The sequence below is a fragment of the Microcebus murinus genome, chromosome 6 (genome assembly GCF_040939455.1).
Source record: "Microcebus murinus isolate Inina chromosome 6, M.murinus_Inina_mat1.0, whole genome shotgun sequence".
Lineage (NCBI taxonomy): Eukaryota > Metazoa > Chordata > Mammalia > Primates > Cheirogaleidae > Microcebus > Microcebus murinus.
Genome location: NC_134109.1, coordinates 82,596,956 through 82,608,430, shown reverse-complemented (window position 1 = coordinate 82,608,430; position 11,475 = coordinate 82,596,956). Strand labels below are relative to the sequence as shown.

General features: G+C 44.9%; 1 pseudogene; it reads right to left on the bottom strand.

The window, feature by feature from the left end:
* Positions 1-1,691: 1,691 nt before the first annotated feature.
* On the bottom strand, positions 1,692-4,194 carry LOC105872527 (phosphatidylinositol 4-kinase beta-like; annotated as a pseudogene).
* Positions 4,195-11,475: the final 7,281 nt, after the last annotated feature.

Here is an 11,475-nt window from a genome sequence, read left to right as displayed (position 1 = left end):
TGCCCAAAGGCATATACCAAGGAAGAGACAAAGCTAAGTTTCTAACCCAGGTTAAAAATTCTGAGTTTAGAAAAATTCATTTTATACCATTTAAACAATAAAATTGCTTACTGGGAAATTCAAAGGTAGTGTAGCTTCAAGATTGATTTAATATGAAAACTCACTGTTGTTAGATGTGTGGTTTTGTTTCTCTGCAATCTTCTTATCTCTGTTCTCTTCTGTGTGTCCTTGTTACCCTCAGGCTGGCTTTGCTCAAGCAGTCAGATAATTTTCTGAAGGTCCTAGGCCTATATACCTACTTACTCACATCCAGGGGACAAGAGACAGTGCCTCCTTTCTCAGTCATTGAACAAATCATCTGGGTCAGAATAATAGTTATTCTTGGAGTGAGAATACTGACTGGGAGGAGGCATGAAGAACCTGGAGTGTTGTAGTGTTCTATATATCTTGATCTGCATGGTGGTTACACAAGTGTATATAAATGTAAAAATTCAACAAACTATACATTAAGATTTGGGTATTAACTGTATGTAAGTCAGACCATACATACACACACACACACCCACACACATATCCTGAGCACCACTCTGATTGCACCTAAAAGGCCATATGGTCACATGCTCACTCCTGAACAATCAGATGTAAGATTTCTCCTGGAACTGGAGATAGAGTCACACTCACCCTTATAAGGGCTGCTGCCCAAATGGGGAAGGGATGAATGGATAAAAAGGAGGCAACTATAAAGTCCTCCACATTAGTCATTACCTAAGTGTATGTCTGGCCAAAAGGCCAAGATAGGGAAAATGAAAATGAATTGAATGTCCAGAACAGTCAAATCCATGGAGACAGAAAGTAGATTAGTGGTTGCTAGGGACTGGGGGAGGGAGGAATTGAGACTAGCACCTAATATGTATGTAGTTTCTTTTTGGGGTAATACAAATGTTTTGGAATTAGTAGTAGTAGTAGTTGTACACCATAATGAATATACTAAAAAACACTGAATTGCATATGTTTTTTGTGGGTTTTTTTTGCTAACTAAGGACTTTATTTCAAACAAAAATAAAAAATAAAAAATTGAGAGCTATTTGCCTGGGTGTGGGGAAGGGATCAGGATAAAGAATTCTCCACAACTAGGCTAGTACCCTCAATACACAGGAGGGGTTGTGGTAATTCCCTTTCTTGTCCCTGAGGTGGGAACCTCAGCAAGTTCAGAGCCCACCTATCAGGGGGAACCTGGGCTTGGGGCCAGTTCCTGGGAGGGGTAGAGTTGGGCAGCAGCCTGGCCAAAGGCCAACCACAGGATTGAGTCCTAAGTGCCAAGGACCTACTCTTCCACTGTCCTGGGACCCAGAACAGACGAAGAGGATGGCCAGTGGAGAACCTCTCAGATCCTGGCGAGAAGAAAGGCCCTGGTGTCTCTCACATTCATCACCTCTGTTCTCTGGAGGGCAGTGAGTCCTGGAGTCTCTCAGGTGGTAATACTGACACAGAGCCTGAGGGCAGGGGAGCCCCAGCAAGTCAGGACCCCATAGCTGGCTCTCCCACCCCTCGGCAAGCTCTTGCGGTTACCGCATGATCCTTTATATTTCTCGCCTTCCATTTCCTTGTGTGGATGGTTGGGTAGATGGTTTCCTGGTTTGGGGATTCTCAGATAAGGGCCCCTCTGGGAGGGTCCCCTGGATCCCCCACAACCCCAGGCCTGAGAAGGAGGGTATCACATGATGCCATTGGTGAGGTACTGGAAGCCGTCATAGAGTTTAGTGGTGATGGACCGCATGCTGCCGTCCACCATCTGCTCCACCAGCAGCTGAAGCTGCTCCTCGGTTATGCTCATGTGGAACCTCTCTTTGAGGTCGCAAATGGTGCTGGAGCCATGGAAGCAAGGAAGCTGTGAACCTTGCTGCATGATCTCCACGATCTGTACCACCTTTTCCCTGTGTTTTCAAGCGTCGATCAGCCCTTGCAGCATGAGCATCTTATAGTAGTTGAACATGTCACCATCTAGGCCACCCATTACATCCACAAACTCTGTGGTCAGCTGACGTCTCAAAGCCCAGGTTTTGGGGTGAGCTGGACAGGATGAAGCCAAAGTCGATGTGGATGATGTGGCATTCTGCATCCAAAAGGATGTTCCCATTGTGTCTGTCCTTGACTTGCAGCAGGTAGCAGACCAAGCAGTAGCCAGTGCAACTTTGCACAAAATTGCACTGGGCACTGAGGAATGCCTCAGTGGTGTAACTGCCATGCTCCTGTCGGAAGTAATCGAGCAAGGAGAGCTGTGACTGTTTCTTCACCTGGTAGATGGACATAGCGTTGACCACTGGTTCAATCATGCCACTATCAGTTGAAATCACAAGGATCTTGTATGGCTTGATCCAGAGGGGTACTCGCTCCTGTTCCCAAATGGACTGCAGTTGCTTTAACACCTGGAAGGCCAGCAGTTCTTGCCTAAGGTCATCCCCACATTTGACAATGATTGACAGGAGCCACCAACTGGGGAGATGGCCATAGGGGGAGCCCTCTCTGATCCGCCGCACTTTCTCCTGCCAGGGCTCTTTGAGAGCAACTGCAGAAGGGTCTTCTGGGTCTCATTTGAAGGCTGTGGGGGTGTGAGGCAGCTGTTCTGAAAGGCGCCTTCGGATGTCCCCCGCTGCAATAAACACAGGCTCCTTGCTCTCTTGAATGGTGATGCTGTCCACAGAGAACTGAGAGATGTTGTCACAGCTGTTGGTGTATACTTCAGGGAGCTCCACTTGCAGCTCGCCTATGTCATCCACCGACCAGGCCTCATCATCATTGTCATAGTTGGGCACAGTGCTGAAGCTGCCAGCCCACTGCTCATGGGTGATACCACATTCGGGCAAGTTCTCTACGGACCGTGTATTCCGAATTCGGTTCTTGGGGATCTGGGCAGGGACACTGGTGGTGTCAAAGTTTTCACATTCAAGAACTTCCATATAGATCAGGTAGGGAGCCTTGTCCTTAGAGTTTAGGACAACAGCCTGTGTGTGGGGTATGCGGACCACGTGGTGGTCAAAGCCAGCATTGGGCAGCCAAACTCAGGCAGGGAGCTTATGGTTGAGCAGGGAGAGCTCTGAGATCAGCCGCTGTGTTTTCTGCTCTTTGGTGGGGAGTGTGGCAAGCCGTTTGCCAATTGCCATCAAGGATTTGATGAATTCTTGCTCAGGGGCCAATCGAATAGGCTCATCCTCATTCTCCACTTTAGGGTTGCTGGCTGTTCGTTTCAGGTTGCTGCTGAGACTTATGCTGGCGGTGGCATCTGACTTAGAACGCTGGTGAGTCCTTTTAGAGGGAGACAGCCCTGTGTCAGGGGTTGGGCTCAAGGAAGGCAGTTCCCTCTTTCCGTGAGCTGGCTGCAACTCATCTGAGAGGATCAGCTTCCGTAGCTTGGTCCCACGGGAGTGTCATTGAGTGGAAATGTGCATGTCTGAAGAGTAGGCCCCAAGCAACAGGGCACACTGGAGGGAAAAGTTAATGCTCTGGTGGCAACGGTGGACTATGTAGGGTTTAATGGCATCACTCACATCCTCATCCATGTGGATGTACATGTTAAGCAGCTGGGGCAGATAGAAGTCCACGTCCTCATCGTGAAAGCAGAAGAGCCGGTTGCCAATGTAGGCTTGTACTCCAGGCTCCTTGGAGTTATAAAGGTATGAAATGGCCATGGAGATGTCAAACAGTTTTGATTCAAACAGCCTCAGCAGCCATGACTGTTTAGCTGAGTTATTTTGCCGCTGCCTTCTTGCTCCTTTGGCTGTGCTCAAGGCCACAGTGGCCCCCATCTCATCTTCATCCTCCCTGATCTGAGCAGGTGGATCATCTAGGCAACGGATTTCACTGTCCACACCATCCCCATTGACCAACTCCAGTGGGGAGCCTCTGCTAGAGATGGCTACGCCTCCATGCAAAAGCTTGGCTTTCTCCAGCACCTTCTGGCAAGCCTTCTGGGCTACCTCAGGGTCAATCACTGATAGTTCCCGGACCCCCTCCGTGGTGACACTTAGCAAGGAGCCCCCATTATTCCCTGCTGGGGCAGGAGTCAGCTCAGAAGTTGGCTTCAATGGGGCAGGCTCCCCTACTGTGTCTCCCATGGCCACAGCCAGACTTCGAGCTTCCAAGCTCTGGGGGACCCCCGCGGAGGTGGTGTGGGCGGTCGGGGTCGGACTGCCCACACCACCCCCTCTGCAGCAGCGGTCACTGCCGGGTTCCATTGGCCGGGTTCCACTGCCACTGCCTGACAGCAGCCGTGGCTGCCTCTTTTTTTTTTTTTTTTTTAGACAGAATCTCTGTTGCCCAGACTAGAGTTCCGTGGCACACAGCCTCGCTCACAGCAACCTCAAATTTTTTTTTTTTTTTTTTTTTTTTGAGACAGAATCTCTGTTGCCCAGACTAGAGTGCCGTGGCATCAGCCTTGCTCACAGCAACCACAAATTCCTGGGCTCAAGCGATGCTCCTGCCTCAACTTCCTGAGTAGCTGGGACTACAGGCGAGGCCACCACGCCCAGCTCCTTTATCTATTTTTAGTAGAGATGGAGTATCGCTCTTGCTCAGGCTGGTTTCTAATTCCTGAGCTCAAGCGATCCTGCCTCAGCCTCTCAGAGTGCTAGGATTACAGGCGTGAGCCATCGAACCCAGCCTGAATTGCATATTTTAAAATGGTGAATTTGGCCCGCAAGGTGGCTCACGCCTATAATCCTAGCACTCTGGGAGGCCTAGACGGGTGGATTGCTCAAGGTCAGGAGTTTGACACCAGCCTGAGCAAGAGTGAGACCCGTCTCTACTAAAAATAGAAAGAAATTAATTGGCCAACCAATATATATAGAAAAAATTAGCCAGGCATGGTGGCGCATGCCTGTAATCCCAGCTACTCGGGAGGCTGAGGCAGGAGGATTGCTTGAGCCCAGGAGTTTGAGGTTGCTGTGAGCTAGGCTGACGCCACGGCACTCACTCAGCCTGGGCATCAAAGCGAGGCTCTGTCTCAAAAAATAAAATAAAATGGTGAATTTTATGTGAATTAATCCCAATTTTTAAAATGAAGTAAGTAAAGATTATCTAAAACTAATAAATAGACTGACTAACCCAAGGTCGCAGGGGAGTAAGGGTCTGGATGGGTTATTTCAGGTAGTCGTTCCAATGGGAACATTTATTTGGTGGTGAAAATTATGCAGTATAGCCCAGCGTGCTTCCGGTGCTCACTCTAGGAAACACATTTATTTCCCAAGTAAAGTTTTTCTCTTAAATTGGGTCGAGTCGGAATGAGGCTGTGGCTAGGAAGTTCCTGACACCACGGGGCCAGTGAGTGTCTCTGAAACCGATGAGGGGTGGAGATCCAGCCTGGGGGGAGGAGGAGAAGCTGGGCCCCAGCGCCAGGTTAGGGGAGGTGGTAGGAGGGAGACCCCGTCAGCTGGCCCTTCCCCCACAGGTCCTCTTAGGGGGAGTGGAGATGTGGGCCGCAGAGCTCCGTGGCCCGGGCTATGCGGATTCCCTGAACGCCGCACTTGCGCACAGCCCCTTATGTAACCGGCAGTGCTGTGGATTCCCTAGAGGAGGTCATTAAAAAAATTAGCTATACAAAATAATAAAATAAGAAAAAAAAAATAAAACTAATAAACAGCATCAGACTTCTTTTTTCTTTTCTTTTCTTTTTTTTTGAGACAGAGTCTCACTTTGTTGCCCAGGCTAGAGTGAGTACCATGGCGTCAGCCTAGCTCACAGCAACCTCAAACTCCTGGGCTCAAGCAATCCTTCTGCCTCAGCTTCCCGAGTAGCTGGGACTACAGGCATGTGCCACCATGCCCGGCTAATTTTTTCTATATATATATTAGTTGGCCAATTAATTTCTTTCTATTTATAGTAGAGACGGGGTCTCGCTCTTGCTCAGGCTGGTTTCAAACTCCTGACCTTGAGCAATCCTCCCACCTCCTCAGCCTCCCAGAGTCCAAGGATTACAGGCGGGAGCCACTGTGCACAGCGTTAAACAGTATCAGATTTTAAGGAAAATCTTTTTAGTTGTTCCTTATAAAATGAGGAATAAAACAAAAATGTTTGAAAAATAAACTTAAACTTATAACATTGTAGTAGAAAATCCTCCCTAAGAAATGTGGCAAAAATATTTGGAAAGAACTAAAAATACTATTTTTAGACACAATTTTATACCCAAAGGAATCAACTAAAATTAGAGATAACAAAAAAGATTTTCATTTAATATTATCAGAAGAAAAGAGGGCTGGAGACACAAGCCTGGCAAAGAGGAATGTTTAAGGTATAGGAGGAGGAAGTAGAGCCAGTAAAGAAGCATGAGAGGGAATAGCTGAAGGGGCAGAAGGATAATCGTTCTAGAGCAATGTCCCTAGAGCCAAGACAGAATTGGAAGAAAGAAATGGTACAATAAGATCTGGACAGGAGCATCCAATGATCCTGGCAATCAGAATATAATAAACATAATATTATAAAACAACAATGAAGCGCTATTTCATAAATTTTACATATGTTATCCACAAAGAAGATGCTCTTGAGTAGCTCTCTCAAAAGTGTTTGAGGACCAACAGAACTGGCTTCACCTGGTAACTTGTGAAAAGTGTAGAATCTCAGGTTCCATCCCCCAGGCCTATTGAATTAGGAGATATATATGCACATTAAAGAGTCAAAAGCACTGTTTTGTAGATATTTTATGAATATTCTCTCCTGACTTTTCTTTTTTTTTTTTGAGACTGAGTCCCGCTTTGTTGCCCTGATGAGAGTGAGTCCTGTGGCAACAGCCTAGCTCACTGCAACCTCAAACTCCCGGGCTCAAGCAATCCTGCTACCTCAGCCTCCTGAGTGGCTGGGGTTACAGGCATGCGCCACCATGCGCAGCTAATTTTTTCTATATATATTAGTTGGCCAATTAATTTCTATTTATAGTAGAGATGGGGTCTCGCTCTTGCTCAGGCTGGTTTTGAACTCCTGACCTTGAGCAATCCTCCCCCCCCCCCCCAGCCTCCAGCCTCGGCCTCCCAGAGTGCTAGGATTACAGGTGTGAGCCACCGCAGCTGGCCCCTCCTGACTTTTCTATAGCTGACCTTCTCCAGTGGTCTGTGCGTTCTGCCTGTTATTCTTTAACTCCTTCCTCAATGAAAACAACAATCTGGCTTTAATTCTGCTGGAATGGCAGTTTATTCAACAAATATTAGTTGAGTTCCTATGTTCCAGACATTGTTCTAAGCACTGGGGATATGCCAGTAAACAAATAAGACAGAAATCCCTGCCTATCCTAACTAGTTCCTCTTAAGATCACCACATTATAAGACTTCCATGATGACAGTGATTGTATCTCCTCCCATTTTTTAAAAAATCATTCTTCCAGCAACCCACAGCCATGTGGTAATAGCTGCTGAAAAAACAAACGAAACTTTTTCTGACTAAATAGAAATATTCTACAAATATTCTAAGGTCTAAGGATCAAGCTCCTTTAGCAAGCCATCCATTATTTCTCTAGCTTCCTTTACATCCTTGCTCTGACTGAGTACTCCTGCTATAGCATGCACCAGTGTCCTGAAGTCAAAGAAGATATTCAAGCTCCATGCCATGGCTCTTAGGGTTCCTCAGGAGCGTTTTAGAAGTGAAGTCAAAATTTAGATATTGTTGCGATATAACAAAATTTTACATTTTTCACATATGATTTGTAATAAGATTTTATTTTGGAATATAGTTTTCCCCTTTGATTGCTAATTATTATTTATATCTGCAAATGCCATAATAGAACAGAAACAACGTGTTCTCACTTGGAAGCAGAAAAATTAATGTTTGGTTTTTTTGTAGCATAAAGTATATAAAAAATGCAAGAATGCAAGAGAAATTTTATAACAGTACAGCTTCTATCTCCTGCATTATAACTTTAACTTTTTTCTGTTCAACATAGATTATTGGTTAGGAATCTGTATTAATTTTGCTTTACTATAATTGGTCTATACATTGTGACTGTTCTTAAATTTATTTATTTTATTTATTTATTTTTTTTGAGACAGAGTCTCACTTTGTTGCCCAGGCTAGAGTGAGTGCCATGGCGTCAGCCTAGCTCACAGCAACCTCAAACTCCTGGGCTCAAGTGATCCTGCTGCCTCAGCCTCCCAAGTAGCTGGGACTACAGGCATGTGCCACCATGCCCAGCTAATTTTTTCTATATGTATTAGTTGGCCAATTAATTTCTATTTATAGTAGAGACAGGGTCTCGCTCTTGCTCAGGCTGGTTTCGAACTCCTGACCTCGAACAATCCACCCGCCTCGGCCTCCCAGAGTGCTAGGATTACAGGCGTGAGCCACCGCGCCCGGCCTGTTCTTAAATTTAATATAAAAGTTTTAAGATAGGCCGGGCGCGGTGGCTCATGCCTGTAATCCTAGCTCTCTGGGAGGCCGAGGTGGGCGGATTGCTCAAGGTCAGGAGTTCAAAACCAGCCTGAGCAAGAGCGAGACCCCGTCTCTACTATAAATAGAAAGAAATTAATTGGCCAACTGATATATATATAAAAAATTAGCCGGGCATGGTGGCGCATGCCTGTAGTCCCAGCTACTCGGGAGGCTGAGGCAGTAGGATTGCTTGAGCCCAGGAGTTTGAGGTTGCTGTGAGCTAGGCTGACGCCACGGCACTCACTCTAGCCTGGACAACAAAGCGAGACTCTGTCTCAAAAAAAAAAAAAAAAAAAGTTTTAAGATGTTTATTTATCTATTTAGTGTATTTCCAAAGGTTCAAAACCTCAGAGAATCTCTAGGTCTCATTCCATCTCATTTCTTGAGAACTCGAACTAATCAGCCAGACCCCAAATGTCCAAAAGGGATTCAGTTGTCCTTTCAGCAAAAGTTTTAATGTCTTTTATTGCCAGCCATGATACTGAGGTTTGAGGATAGAAAAACTGTTCAGTGCGTGAATGTAAGCCTTTTCTAATGCCACTTATGGAAAGATTTCTGTTTCTTACTACTTTTGCAAGGTATGCATCTGAGAGACAAGCAAACATCTTCCCAATGTTTACATCTACATTTTTCCTATTCAGGTGACTTAAAATGAGCTTAACATTTTTAACTTTTTTTTTGGTTTTGAACTCCTGACCTTGAGCAATCCGCCCGCCTCGGCCTCCCAAGAGCTAGGATTACAGGCGTGAGCCACAGCGCCCGGCCCATTTTTAACTTTTTATTTTAAAATAACTTTAGACTTACAGAAGAGTTGCAAAGATAATTTGCATATACCTGTCATCCAGATTTCTCTAATGTAACATTTTACATAACCATAATGAAATGATCAAAACTAAAAAGTTGACATTGGTAAAATACTATTTATTTTTTATTTTTTTATTTTTTATTATTTTTTTGAGACAGAGTCTCGCTTTGTTGCCCAGGCTAGAGTGAGTGCCGTGGCATCAGCCTAGCTTACAACAACCTCAAACTCCTGGGCTCAAGCAATCCTCCTGCCTCAGCCTCCCAAGTAGCTGGGACTACAGGCATGTGCCACCATGCCCGGCTAAGTTTTTCTATATATATTAGTTGGCCAATTAATTTCTTTCTATTTAGAGTAGAGACAGGGTCTCACTCTTGCTCAGGCTAGTTTTGAACTCCTGACCTTGAGCAATCCACCCGCCTCGGCCTTCCAGAGTGCTAGGATTACAGGAATGAGGGTAAAATACTATTAACAAAACTATAGACTTTATTAGAATTTTCACCAGTTTTTCTACAATATTTTCTGTTCTGGATCCAATCCAAGATATGACATTGTATTTAGTTGTCATGTCTCCTTAGTCTCCTGTCACTGGTTGTGACATTTGCCTTAATCTTTTCTTGTCTTTCATGACCTTGATGTGTTGGAAGAGTTCTTGTCAAGTATTTTGTAGAATGTGCCTTAATTTGGGTTCATCTGATATTTTCTTATGATTATACTGAGGTTATGTATTTTTAGAAGAGTTACCACTGAGATGAAGTTCCTTTCTCAGCACATAATACAAGGGGTATATAATAGTGATATGGCTTATTACTGGTGATATTAACCTTGATACTTTAGGGTGATGTCTGTCAGGTTCCTCCGCTGTAAAGTTAACGATTTTCCCCTTTATAACTAATACATATTTGGACAGAGATACTTTTTTTTTTTTTTTTTTTTTTTTTTTTTTTTGAGACAGAGTCTCGCTTTGTTGTCCAGGCTAGAGTGAGTGCCGTGGCGTCAGCCTAGCTCACAGCAACCTCAAACTCCTGGGCTCCAGTGATCCTTCTGCCTCAGCCTCCCAAGTAGCTGGGACTACAGGCATGCGCCACCATGCCCGGCTAATTTTTATATATATATATCAGTTGGCCAATTAATTTCTTTCTATTTATAGTAGAGACGGGGTCTCGCTCTTGCTCAGGCTGGTTTTGAACTCCTGACCTTGAGCAATCCGCCCGCCTCGGCCTCCCAAGAGCTAGGATTACAGGCGTGAGCCACAGCGCCCGGCCTTGGACAGAGATACTTTGAGGCTATGCAAATATCTTGTTTCTCCTCAAACTTTTTTTTTTTTTTTTTTTTTTTTGAGACAGAGTCTCACTCTGTTGCCTGGGCTAGAGTGCCATGGTGTCAGGCTTGCTCACAGCAACCTCAAACTCCAGGGCTCAAGCAATCCTTGTGCCTCAGCCTCCCAAATAGTTGGGACTATGGGCATGTGCCACCATGCCCAGCTAATTTTTTCTATATATATATTTTAGTTGGCCAATTAATTTCTTTCTATTTTTTAGTAGAGACAGGGTCTTGCTCTTGCTTAGGCTGGTTTTGAACTCTCGACCTTGAGCTATCCACCCGCCTCGGCCTCCCAGAGTGCTAGGATTACAGGTGTGAGCCACCTTGCCTAGCCTCTCGCCTGGCCTGGCAAGCATTTCTGGCCAACCGCTTACAACAGCAGGCATCTGGAGAAACCCTTCAATTTTAGCAAAAGTACAACCACATTTTCTCCCTGAAAGCTAACATTCCAAGTCACTCCACACCACACTGTTATACCCAGCAGACTTTTGTAAACCTGATCATAGGATGTAACTAGGTATTGTGCATGCTTACAATGAAAACTAACTTAAAACAAAACAGAGAATGGCAGACAAGTAAGCAAGGTTTCCAGTAAGGCATCAGGAGATCACTGCTGGCTGCGCCCTTCATTTTACCAGTTTAAAGAGAGGTTTTGGTTTTTATTTCTCAGCAAATCCAATATTCAGAAGCTTAACCAGCAGACTCAAGTCAAAGATTTTAAAGACGATTCCCCTTTCACCCCCCTTTTTTGGTAAATGTTTCATATAAAACATGAAATCAAGTTCTACTTTATAAAAAAAATATTATAATAGTAAAAGTATATGTTTGTATTTCTCTTTTTAAAAAGACATTTAATAACAATACTTCAGAAGACCAGATTTCAGCACCCCCTAGCCCCCCACCCTGCCAGTTGTCCACCCTGGCACAGATACAAAGGCTTAAGG